This window comes from Antechinus flavipes, chromosome 1, assembly GCF_016432865.1.
Source record: "Antechinus flavipes isolate AdamAnt ecotype Samford, QLD, Australia chromosome 1, AdamAnt_v2, whole genome shotgun sequence".
In the NCBI taxonomy this organism is placed as follows: Eukaryota; Metazoa; Chordata; class Mammalia; order Dasyuromorphia; family Dasyuridae; genus Antechinus; species Antechinus flavipes.
In genome coordinates, this window is record NC_067398.1 from 292,084,936 (window position 1) to 292,098,258 (window position 13,323).

At 33.0% G+C, this 13,323-nt stretch overlaps 1 long non-coding RNA gene across 5 annotated transcripts in view; it reads right to left on the reverse strand.

Annotated features, from left to right (window-relative positions):
• The window catches only part of LOC127538763 (uncharacterized), a 197,991-nt gene that overhangs the window by 43,931 nt on the left and 140,737 nt on the right, over positions 1-13,323 (reverse strand). The window contains exon 2 of one of the 5 annotated variants that reach the window (XR_007947759.1): positions 1,083-1,220. The exons of the other annotated variants lie outside the window; for them this stretch is intronic. This is a non-coding gene — a long non-coding RNA (uncharacterized LOC127538763). The remainder of the gene's footprint in view (positions 1-1,082; positions 1,221-13,323) is intronic. 5 annotated transcript variants of the gene reach the window in all.

Consider the following 13,323-nt stretch of genomic DNA (forward strand, 5'->3'; position numbering starts at 1 on the left):
AATTGTTAGTCTTAAAAATGAAAAGGGAGAACTCGTCATTAACGAAGAGGAAATTAGAGCAATAATTAGGAGTTACTTTGCCCAAAGTTATGCCAATAAATTTGATAACTTGATAAATGAAATGGAAGAATACCTCCAAAAATACAGCTTGCCCAGATTAACAGAGGAAGAAGTAATGGTCTAAACAATCCCATTTTAGAAAAAGAAATAGAACAAGCTATTAACCAACTCCCTAAGAAAAAATCCCCAGGACCAGATGGATTTACATGTGAATTCTACCAAACATTTAAAGAACAATTGACTCCAATGCTAAATAAACTATTTGAAAAATTAGGGATTGAAGGAGTCCTACCAAATTCTTTTTATGACACAGACATGGTACTGATACCTAAACCAGGTAGGATGAAAACAGAGAAAGGAAATTATAGACCAATCTCCCTAATGAATATTGATGCTAAAATCTTAAATAAAATATTAGCAAAAAGATTACAGAAAATCATCCCCAGGATAACACACTATGACCAGGTAGGATTTACACCAAGAATGCAGGGTTGGTTCAATAGTAGGAAAACTATTAGCATAATTGACTCTATCAATAACCAAATTAACAAAAACCATATGATCATCTCAATACATGCAGAAAAAGATTTTAGCATTTCTTCCCAGGTTATTTTTATCTTGTGAATCCAATTCTCCCTGTGCAACAAGAGAACTGTTTGGTTCTGCACACATATATTGTATCTAGGATAAACTGTAACATATTTAACATGTATAAGACTGCTTACCATCTAGGGGAGGAGATGAAGGGAGGGGAGGGAAAAAAGTTGGAACAGAAGTGAGTGCAAGGGATAATGTTGTAAAAAATTACCCAGGCATATGTTCTGTCAATAAAAAAGTTACAATTGAAAAAAAAAAAAAAAAGAAATCAAGCCATTCTCCAATTGATCAACGGTCAAAGGATATGAACAGACAATTTTCAGATGAATAAATTAAAACTATTTCTACTCATATGAAAAGGTGTTCTAAATCATTATTGATCAGAGAAATGCAAATTAAGACAACTCTGAGATACCACTACACACCTGTCAGATTGGCAAAGATGACAGGAAAAGATAGTGATGAATGTTGGAGGGGATGCTGGGACACTGATGCATTGTTGGTGGAGTTGTGAACAGATCTAGCCATTCTGGAGAGCAATTTGGAATTATCCTCAAAAAGGCCTGAAAGAAATTAGACCAGGCAAGTAAGAAATCAGATGATCAGGTGATGAATAACTAAAGTTGTGAAGATTAAATAACCATTTTAGGGTATGTATGTATGTATGTATGTATGTATATATATATATATATATATATATATATATATATATATATACACATATATATATATATGTATATATATATATGTGTATATATATATATATATATACATACACATATGGTATATGTATACACACCACACACACACACATACACACACACATTTTAAGGGGATGCTAGAACAAGCTCTGACCTTGAAGAGATGACAGTTAAATTTTCAAAATGATTATTTACAACTAGGAAATCTCCAATTGTTAAAAGCAGGCTTTTATTTATTGTTTTGTTAATTATTAAGTTTTAAGAAAATGTCAAAAACTCAGATTGATTAGGATGACAGGAGAAAATAATGATAAATGTTGGAGGGAATTTGGGAAAACCGGACACTAACATATTGTAGAGTATGGTATGGTATGAAATGATTTAATCATTTTGGAGAGCAATTTGGAACTATGCCCAAAAGGCTATCAAACTGTGCATCCCTTTGATCCAGCAGTGTCTCTACTGGGTCTATATCCCAAAGAAATTATATGTGAAAATGTTTACAACAAATCTTTTTTGTAGAGGTAAGAAACTGAGTGGATGCCCATTAGTTAGGGAATGGTTAAATAAGTTATGATACATGAATGTTATGGAATATTATTGTTCTATATGAAACAGTCAGCAAGATGATTCCAGAAAGGCCTGGAAAAAACTTACATGAACTGATGCTAGGTAAAATGCGAATATTGTATATAGAAATAACAAGATGAACAATTCTGATGTGGCTCTTTTCAACAATGAGATGATTTAGGCCAATTCCAGTAATTATCACTTGTGATGGAGAATTTTCTTTCTCAATGTTTTCTTTCTCATTTTTTCTCCTTTTTGATCTGATTTTTCTGGTGCAGCAAGATAAATGTGGAAATGTGTATAGAAGAATTGTACATGTTTAACATATATTGGGGGTTACTTGCTATCTAGGGAGGGGTGGAGGAAAGGGAGGAAAAGGTAAATGTTGAAAATGATATGCACATGTTTTGAAAATGAAAAGCTATTATTTTTTTTAAAAAAAAAAGAAAATGTATAGCTCAAACTTTAAAATGTGTTTTATTTTACCCTCACAACAACCCTATGAGGTAAATAATATTATAATTTTACAGATTGGGAAACTGAGGGTCAAGGCTGGCCTTAGTTTCCTTAAAAGTTCAGCTCAAATATTACTCTAATGTCACTACTCATACCACAGGAAATACATTATATAGACAAATACTTCCTTTTTGATAAAACATAAGAGAACAGGAATTGTTTTAGTTTTGTCTCTGTGTCCCCAGATGCTAGAAAAGTGCCTGGTACAAAATAGATATTTGGTCAGTCATTTCAGTCATATCTGATTCTTCATGACTTCATTTGGAGTTTATCTGGCAAAGACACTCAAGTGGTTGGCTATTTCCTTCATCAGACCATTTGATAGATGAGAAAACTAAGGCAAACTGGCTAAGTGACTTGACCAGGATCACATAGCTAGTAAATGTATGAAGCCACATTTGAACTCAAGTCTTCATGATTCCAGGCCTGATACTCTATCTACTGCAACATCTAATTATCTTAAGTAGATACTCAATAAATAGTTTTTAAATAATTTATTACAATTTGTAGCTGAACACTGGTTGGTTCTTCTTTAACCTTTCCTCTTCACTGACAATGAGATGTCTTAAATTCTGATACAAAGAGGCAGGATTGGTGGGATATTTTATAGATTGATGGATGTCTACAAGTCACTTGGCTATCCTTCCAAACTCAGTTTCTGCTTAATATGTAAACATTTCCTGGAATAGACATTTCTCTTCAATTAATCTTCCTATTATTGGAATAATTTTCTGTTAGACCAGACATTGTGTAAACACCAGAATGTTTCTTCAACAGTCTTCCTTTAAAACAGGCATTCTTTTTTTTTTTTAAAGAAGTTTGTATTTTATTTAGTATTTTATTTTTTCCAGTTACATATAAAAACAATTTTAACATTCATTTAAAAAACTTTGAGCTCCAGATTTTCTCCCTTCCTCCCTCTCCACTCTCTTATTGAGAATGCAAGCAATTCAATATAGGTTACATATGTGTAGTCCTACAAAATATTTACATAATAGTCATATTGTGAAGGGAAACAAATCAAAAAAAAAACTTTCAAGAAATTTTTTTTTAAAAAATTTAAAAGTATGTTTCAATCTATATTCAGAAATTATAAGTTCTTTCTTTGCGTATGGATAGAATTTTTCATCAAAACTCTTTTCAGAGTAGTCTTAGATCATTATATTGCTAAGAATAGTTGTATCATTCACAGCTTATCATCTTACAATATTGCTATTACTTTATATGAAGTACATTTTTCTTTGCATCATTTTGCAAGTCTTTGCAAGCTTGTTTGACTGATTCTTGCTGTCACAATAATTAGCTTCCATTTGTCCTGTTCTAATTTTTAATGTGTGGTTTTCTTTGGTTAGTTTTTGTATTTCTTTTTCTGTTTGATTAATTCTACTTTTTAAAGAGTTGTTTTCTTCAGGCAATTTTTTCCTTCTGTTTCCAAGCTGCTGACTCTCTCATGCATACCTCTCATTTCATTTCTCATTTTTCTTCTCTCTTATTTGTCTATTAAAGTCTTTTATGAGCATTTCCAAGAAGCTTCTTTGGGCTTGAGATCAATTCATTGAGATTTCCCCTGTGGACATTTTGTCCTTGTCTGAATTATTAGCCCTTTCACCATAGTACCTTTCTATGGCCAATAGATTGGGATAGCCATATCCATGCACCATGGTCAAATGCAAAAACATTATCTGGATTCATTAGTTTGAGATTATGAAATTTCTGGTAATTTGATTTTCTTCTTTCCTTTTTCTAATAAAATTAACTAAAGGTTTATGTATTTTGTTGTGTTTTTTTTTCATAAAACCAACTCTGTTTTGTTTATTAGTTTGATACTTTCAATATTTTACTTTCAATTTTATTAATCTCTCCTTTTATTTTCAGAATTTCAAAGTTGGTATTTAATTGGGGGTTCTGATTTATTCTTTTTCTAGTTTTTTTAGTTGCATGACCAACTCATTGATCTTCTTTTTCTCTATTTTATTCATGTAAGCATCAAGAAACATAAAATTTTCTTTAAGAACTGCTTTGGCTGCATCCCATAAATTTTGGTATGTCATTTTTGTCATTTTCTTGGATGAAATTATCAATTGCTAATATGGTTTGCTGTTTCACCTGCTCATTCTTTGGGATTAATTATTTAGTTTCTAATTTTTTTTTAATTTATTTTCCCCTGGCCCTTTATTACATGTAAATTTCATTATATCATGATCTGAAAAAGAGGCATTTACTAATTCTTCCTTTCTGCATTTGATTTTGAGGGGTTTATGACCCTCATGGTCAATTTTTGTGTAGGTTTCATGAACCACTGAGGAAAAAAATATATTCCTTTCTCTTCTCATTCAATTTTCTCCAAAGGTCTATCATACCTAACTTTTCTAAAATTCTACTTACCTCCTTAACTTCTTTCTTGTTTATTTTGTGGTTTGATTTATCTAGTTCTGATAGAGGGATGTTGAAATCCCCTACTAGTTTTTATTGTCTATTTCTTCTTGCAATTCTCTTAACTTCTCCTCTAGAAATTTGGATGCTATACAACTTGGTAAACATATGTTTAATATTGATATTATTTCATTATCTATGGAATCCTTTAGCAAGATATAATTTACTTCCTTATCTCTTTTAATTAGATTTATTTTTTGCTTTTACTTGACCTGAGATTCAGAATCACTAGTTCTGATTTTTTTTAACTTCAGCTGAAGCATAATAGATTCTGCTTTAGCCTTTTACCTTTACTCTGTAAGTATCTCTTTGTTTTTAGCATGTTTCTTGTAAACAACACATTGTAGGATTCTGATTTTTAATCCAGTCTGCTATCCATTTCTATTTTATGGAAGAGTTCATTTCATTCACATTCATAGTTAAAATTACTAGCTCTGTATTTCCCATTATTCTATTTTTCACAAGTTATACTTTTCTCTCTCCTTTCTCCCTTTCCCTCTTCACCAGTGTTTTGCTTCTGACCACCACCTCCCTCAGTGTCCCTTTTTTTTTTCAACCCTCCCCTATTTCTTATCCCTTTTCCCTTCTACTTCTGTCTTCCCTTCTGTTAGCCTCCCTCTTTCCTTTCCCCTTTCCCCTCCTACTTCCCTATAGAGCAAGATAAGTTTCTATATCAAAGTAAATATGTATAATATTCCTTCTCTGAGCCAAATCCAATGAGATTAAGGTTCAAACAATGCTCACTCCCTTCTCTTCTTTCCTTCAACTATATTAGGTCTTTTTTGTCTCTTCATGTGATATAATTTACCCCCATTTTACTTTCCCTTTACTTTCATACAGTACAACCCCTTTTCTATTCCTAGTTTCTTTTTTGTATCATCACAATTAAAGTCAAATTATACCTATATCTTCATAGTATACTTCTAAGAAAGATACAGTTCTCAAGAGTTACATATATCATCTTATGCAGGGATGTAAACATTTTAATCTTTAAAAACCATAGGTATTTTTTTCTTCCCTTTTACCTTATTATGCTTCTGTTGAGTTCTGAATTTGAAGATTAAATTTTCTATTCACCTCTGGTCTTTTCATCAAAAATAATTGAAAATCCCCTATTTCACTAAGGGTCCATCTTTTTCTCTGAAAGACAATACTTAATTTTGCTGGGTAGTTGATTCTTGGCTGTAGTCCGGGTACCTTTGCTCTTTGAAATATCATATTCCAGGACCTTCAGTCCTTTAAAGTTGAAGCTGCTAGGTCCTGGGTAATCCTGATTGTGGTTCCTCAATATTTTAATGCTTCTTTTTGACTGCTGCAGTATTTTCTTTTTATTGGATAATTCTGGAATTTAACTATGATATCTATTGAAATTTTCATTTGGGAGTCTCTTTCAGGGGATGATTGGTGGATTTTTCATTGATTATTTTATCCTCCATTTCTAGAATATCAGGGCAGTTTTCTTGATAACTTCTTGAAAGATGCTTTCAGGCTTTTTTTTTTTCCATCAGGGTTTTCAGGTAGTCCAATAATTCTAAGAGTTTCTCTCCTGGATCTATTTTTCTTATCAGTTGTTTTTTAATGAGGTATTTTACATTATCTTCTATTTTTCTTTTGGTGGTTTTGTTTGACTGATCCTTGATGTCTCATTGAGTAATTCATGTCCATTAATACAATTCTAAGTTTCAGTGAATATTTTCTTCAGTTAATTGTTTTTACTTCCTTTTGTTTTTCACCAACTGTACTTTTAAAAGAGTTGTTTTGTTCATTGGATTTTATTCTCATTTTACCAATTCTATTTTTTAAGGAGTTATTTTCTTTTTTCATTTGAGGTGGTTCTCTTCAGTATATATATTTTTTTTCATTTCACCAAATATATTTTTTAAAGAGTTGTCCAATAATTCTTAGATTGTCTCTCCTGAAGCTATTTTCCAGATCACCTGTTTTTCCAATAAGGCATTTTACATTTTTTAAAAATTTTTTTGGTTTATTTTATTGTCTTAAATTAGCTTTTTTATCTTCTTTTGAATTTGGTCAATTGTACATTAAAGGAATTCTTTTGTACATTGGATTTTTTTTCTTTTCACCAATTCTAATTTTCAAGGAATGGTTTTCTTTTTCCATGTCACCAAATCTGTTTTTTAAGAAGTGGTTTTCTTCAGTATTTTTTTTTCCATTTTACCAAATGTATTTTTAAGGAGTTGTTTTCTTCAGTTAATTTCTGTGTTTCCTTTTTCCAAACTCTCCTTGCAAAGTCCTCATTTCCTTTCTACATTTTCCTTCTAACTCTCTTTTAAGATCCTTTTTGAATTGAATTTTGAAGAGCCTTTTGAGTTGGAGACTAGTTCATTTCCCTCTTTGAGACTTCATCTGGAAGTGTTTTGCTTTAAGTGTCTTTAGGATTTGAGGTCTGTCCTTCTTTATCTCTATAATAACTATCTATGGTTAGAGTTCTTTTTACTTTTTTTTTTTTTGCTCATTTTTAAAGTTGAGGTCCTGTTTCTAGGACACAGGGGAGATTGTCCTGAGCTTCCTCTACAGGGTGACAGGGGCTTCATGCTATGCTGGGGCCAATGCTGCTTCAGGCTTCCTCCCTTTGCTGGGTGGGCCTGTCTAAATCCTGACTGTTTTGCTGAGCTTTAGGTGTTCACTACTTGCCTTCTGTAGTTGCATTGGAAGTTTCACAGCTGGTCTGCTGATCCACTGGCCTGAACCAGGGTAGTTATTTAACACTGCTGTTAAAAGAGCTTCCCAGTATATCACCCCTGGTGGGGCCTCTCTGTTCTGAGCCTCTTCTGGGCCCTGTTCCATCTCTCCCTTCCCACCCACCCACCCCCATGACCCAAGTGAAATAGACCTTTCCTGAAGTCCTTCCAAGATATCTTCTGTTGGAAATTTGCTATATTACAAATATTTGTGGGTTCTATCACTCCAAAATCTGTTCATAGTCTTAATCTAGTGTTGATTTTGAGAGAAACCAGGAAGAGCTCAGGCAAAATCCTATCTACTTTCTGCCATCTTTCGATTATGAAGTTTCAAGTAAGAAAAAATAGACCTTAAAAGTATAGATAGTGATTTCATTAAAGCTGATTGAAGGTTGGAGTTCAGGAAATAAAGCTATATTTAGGAAAAGAATAACTGGTGCAGACAGTATATGTGAGCAAGATTTGATTTCCTGGTCTTCTGCCCTTTTGTTAAAAATAAGTAACAACAAATTTGCCAGCCTCTTTTTGTGATTGGGAAACATTAGGAAATTTTCACAAAAGAGCCAAATAGTAATAGCATTAGGCATTAGTAAAATTAATGAAAGCATTAGTCCCTTATTAGAGGCACTTTAACTCATATAAAGCAAAGATTTTATCTAACATGAAATTATACCCAGATCAAGAATACAAAGGGAAAGAGGAAAATAAAAATGGGATCCATGGGAAAGAATATTACCTGGTCATTGTCACCTAGAAAAAGAAGTTTTTTGTTTTCAGAAATATCTGCGGCTATCTAGTTCAATCTCCTCATTTTACATATGGGGAAAGTGAGGCCCAGAGATGCTAAGGAATTTGGCTAAGGTTATACAAGCACTAGGAGTCAGAAATCAGATTTTCATTCTTCAAACTTTCAAAAATGAACCTTTAAAGTTGTCTTACTGAAGCCCCAAGTATTTAGAATCTGTGGGCAAACTTTGGCAATGAGCTTCTTTGCACTTACCTAGACTGACCACAGACATGCAGTTTATTACCAAACATTCTCAAAGACTTTTTTTAGTTGGTATAATAAAGAACTTTGTATTTTCTCTGGGTGTAAATAAAAGCATAAGAGTTGGGAGAAAATAAGTTCTTCCTATTCTTTCCCATGTAGTAGCTGATGCAGTGGAGAGAATTGGATTCCTGACTTCAAATTCTGTCCTCATCCCTTATTTATTGTGTGACTCTGGGCAAGTTATTCAACCCCTCTTAGACTCTGTTTTCTCATTGTAAAGTAAGGATAAAACAGCAATTATTGCACATTGTTATTGTGAGGATAAAATGAGATAATATATGTAAAGTCCTTTTTAAATACTGAAGAACTACATACACAGCTATTTATTTATTCCACTGGCAGAGTTTTCAAGAATTCATTGTTACCCTTGCCATGATGAAGCTTAAGGTCAGGATTCTAGTGGGAGCCACATGCATCAGGATATTCATTAGATGCATATTTGTTTGAAACTGTCAGTAAAAAATGTCTACATCCTTTTGCTCAGAGATCCTTCTGCTAGGTAGATGTTCAAGAGTGTCAAAGGTAAAATTGTGTTTACTATATGTCAGGCACTGTATTAAATGATAAGGATATGAAAACAAGCAAAAAGAAAGACAATTCATGCCCTCAAGAGAGTTACCTGTCCAGGAGTATGATGGTGAAATCCAGAAAGTCAGGAGCAAAAAGGTAGGATAGAGGGAATGAAAGAAGATAAAAAATAGAAAAGATAGAAAGGAAAATCCTATTTATATATGTAATATATATATATATATCTAAATATACATATATCTAAATCTTTACCCCATGCCTGGAATTGGTTCCCTTCTGTGTTCTATCTATTAACCTTATCTTCCTTTAAGTCTTAAATAAAATCCCACCTCCTACAGGAAGCTTTACCTAACCTAACCCCTCTTAATTCCAATGCTTTTCCTTTTAAAATTATTTATTTATTTATTTATCATCATATATATCCTTTATGTAGGTTGAGATATATATACATACATATATAATAAAGAGCTATATATACATCCATACATATTAAATATACAAACACACACATACACATATACACACACATTCACATTTGCATCTTGTCTCCCCTACCTTTAGATTGTAAACCCTTTGAGGACAAGGGACTATCTTAAGCCTCTTAGTGCTTAACACAAAGCAGGTACTTAATAAATATTATTGATTGACCTTGAACAAATCACTTAAACTCACTCAGGTCAAGTCTTAGTTTCCTCATCTGTAATATAAGGCTGAACTAAATGGCCCTTAAAATTATTATCTACCTAATACCATCCGATTGAACAAAAACTAAACATTCCCTACTCTAACACATTCTACTGAAGTTCATACTTTATTCATTGTTGACTGAATACATCTGAGAAAACAGGAGAAATCCTGGTTTTTTCCCTCTTCTTTGAAGATGTGGAATAGAATTAGATGAAGAACTAAAGCCATGTGGTATCCAAACCCCCAAATCTTCTTTGTTTTCTAATTTTCCTATTTCTTTTGAGGACACCTAGGTTTATAACTTGGGATTCAACTTTGATTTCTCCCTTAGTCTCAACCCATGTTTAAATGGTGGTCAAGATTTATTGATGCTACCTTCATAGTGAATCTCAAATTTATGTTTTTTCTCTATTTACAGAATTACCACTCTGGCTCAGACCCTCATCACTCCTGTTGTGAAATTTTACACTCAATCCCACTCTCCTGCCTATAATTAATTTCCTTCCTTGAGTCTCTCCCTTTTCTAATCCATTCTCTACAGAGCTGCCATAATAAATATTCCTCCTCCCACTTTGTGTTAATGGTAATTTATTCTTTTTCCCAATTACATGTTACTTTATAAGATGGTGAGTCCCATATTTTTCTCCTTCCCCCTCCCTTCTCTTTTCATACCATGGTAGGCAACTGGATATAGTACATACATTGCTACCATATAAAACATATTTCCATATGAATCAGAGTTGTAAAAGAAAAAAACAGATCAAAAGAAAAATATAAAAAAGAATGAAGTTTAAAAAATATGCTTTTATATGCATTTAGAGTCCATCAATTGGATATGGATAGCATTTTCTCTTATTACTCCTTTGTACTTCCCTTGGATCATTATGTTGCTGAGAAGAGTGTTCTTCATAGTTGATCATCATACTGTGTTGCTAATACTGTTTAAAATGTTTTCCTGGTTCTGCTCATTTTGCTTTGCATCAATTCAACAAGTCTTTCCAGGGTTTTTTCTTTTTTTCCTTTCCAGTTTGGTTGCCCTTTGGGCATAGTTCCCAAATGTTCCCCAGAATGGTTGGATCAGTTTACAACTTCACTGAGTGCATTAGCATCCCAATTTTTCCATATCTTCTTCAACATTAATCATTTTCCTTCTTTGTCATATTAGCCAATCTCAGAGGTATGAGGTGATACCTCAGAATTGTTTTGATTTGCATTTAGCTAATCCAAAGTTTTTTTTTTTAAATCATTTCTTCATATGTCTATATTTAGTTTTGATTTCTTCATCTGAAAACTGCCTTTTTATGAAAAGACTTTGACCATTTGTCAATTGGGGAATAGCTTTTATTCTTATAAATTTGATTCTGTTTTCTTTATAGCTGAGAAATGAGGCCTTTAACAGAGATACTTGCTGTAAAAATTGTTCCCCAGCTTTCTGTTTTCCTCCTAATCTTGGTAACATTAGTTTGTCTTCATTTTGTTTGTGCAAAAATCTTTTAATTTAACATAATAAAAATATTTATTTCATATTATTTCATAATGATCTTAATTTCTTATTTGGGTCATGATTTCTTCCCTTCTCCATAGATCTGACAGGTAGATTATTCCTTGCTCTTCTAAACTGCTTATGATATTATTCTTTATGTCTCAATCATATATCTGTTTTGATCTTACAACTTATCCTTTAACAATTTAGCTCCTATACCACTTGGTGCATATATGTTTTTAATACTGATATTATTTCATTGTCTATAGTACTTTTTAACAAGATGTAGTTTCCTTACTTCTCTCTCTTAATTGGGTCTTTTTGCTTTGCTTTGTCTAAGAACAGGATTGTGACTTTTTTTTTTAACTTCATCCTAAGTTTTGCCATAGCCCCCTATTTTTACACCGTATGTGTCTCTCTACTTCAAGTGTATTTTTTTATAATAACATATTGTAGAATTCTGGATTTTGGTCAGTTCAATGGGAAATTTCATCCTATTCATCTTCAGTTAGGATTCTTAACTGTATATCTCCCTCCATCATATTTTTCCTCCTGTTTACCCTCCCTTTCCCTCCTTGACAATGTTTTACTTCTGTCTACCACCTCTTGAACTCTGCCCTCTTTTCAGTCAGTCCCCCACCTATACACAAACATAAACTTTGCTTAATCTCCTCCCCTCCTGTTTTCCTAGCAAGTAAGATAGCTTTCTGTATTCCTCTGCTTGTGTATATTATTCCCTCTTTGAACCAATACTGATTATAAGGTTCAAGTGATGCCTATCACTCATCCTCCCATATTTCCCTCCAATGTAATGTTTTTTGTACCTCTTCATGTGAAATAATTTACTCCATTCTACCTCTCTCTTTGTTTAGCACCAATGTACTACTCTTTCTCATGCCTCAATTTTTTTGTGTCATTTCCTCAAATTTACTCTCTTTCTATGCATATTCCTTCAAGCTATACTACTTGTTTTTTCTGGCCACTTTGAGTATTTTTTCCTTGACCTAATAGCTCTGAAACTGGGCTATCATATTCCTGAGGTGATAAGTTGTCTATTTTGCTCTCTGATTCTAAGATATTAGAGAAATTTTCCTTGCTAATTTCTTAAAAGGCGCTGCCCAAGTCTTTCTTTTCATTAAGACATTTAGGTAGTCTAGTAATTTTGTCACTTTTTCTTGGATCTATTTCCAGGTCAGTTGTTTTCCATTTTTTTATCCTTAAGAATTTGTTGATTTTTAATGTCTCATGGAGTGATTAGATTCTACTTGCCCAATGCTGACTTTTAAGGAGTTAGTTTCCTCCTTTAGATTTTATATTTCCTTTTCCATTTGACCAATTGTACTTTTTAAGGAGTTGTTCTCTTCAGTGGTTTTTTTAAAATCTTCTTTTCCAGTTTGCCAATTCTACTTTTTAAACATTCATTTTCTTTTTCCAAATTATTGATTCTTTCCTCATAATTCTCTCATACCAGTCTCATTTTTTTTCCAACTTTTCTTCTTCCTTTCTTATATGATTCCAAAACTCCTTTTTAAGCTTTTCTATAAACTCTTTCTGGGCTTGAAAACACTTCCCATTTTTATTTGGGGCTTTGCCCATAGTTGTTTTGATATTGTTGTCTTCTGTGTTTGTATCTTGATCTATCCTGTCACCAAAATAATCTTCTAAGATGAGGATTTTGTTGTTGTTGTTCCTTTTTATTCATCTTCTTTGGCCCTTTCCCTTTCTTTTACATTTAAGCTTTGCTCCTGAGATAGAAGGGAAACTGTTTCAGGCTACTGGTGGCAGGGCTGCAGACCCTGACTGTTACCTAGTGCTACACTGATTTTATCCTCAGGACCATAAGCTATGCTGAGGAACTATGTGGGGGGTGGCTGGCAATGCTGGCGGTCATAGACATCTGGCAGTTTCCTTGATGCTGAGCCAAGTCCTAGTACTAGTGTCTAGCATGTGCTGAAGCCAGCAGGGTATTTCTGTGTTTCCCTGAAGCATGTGGCA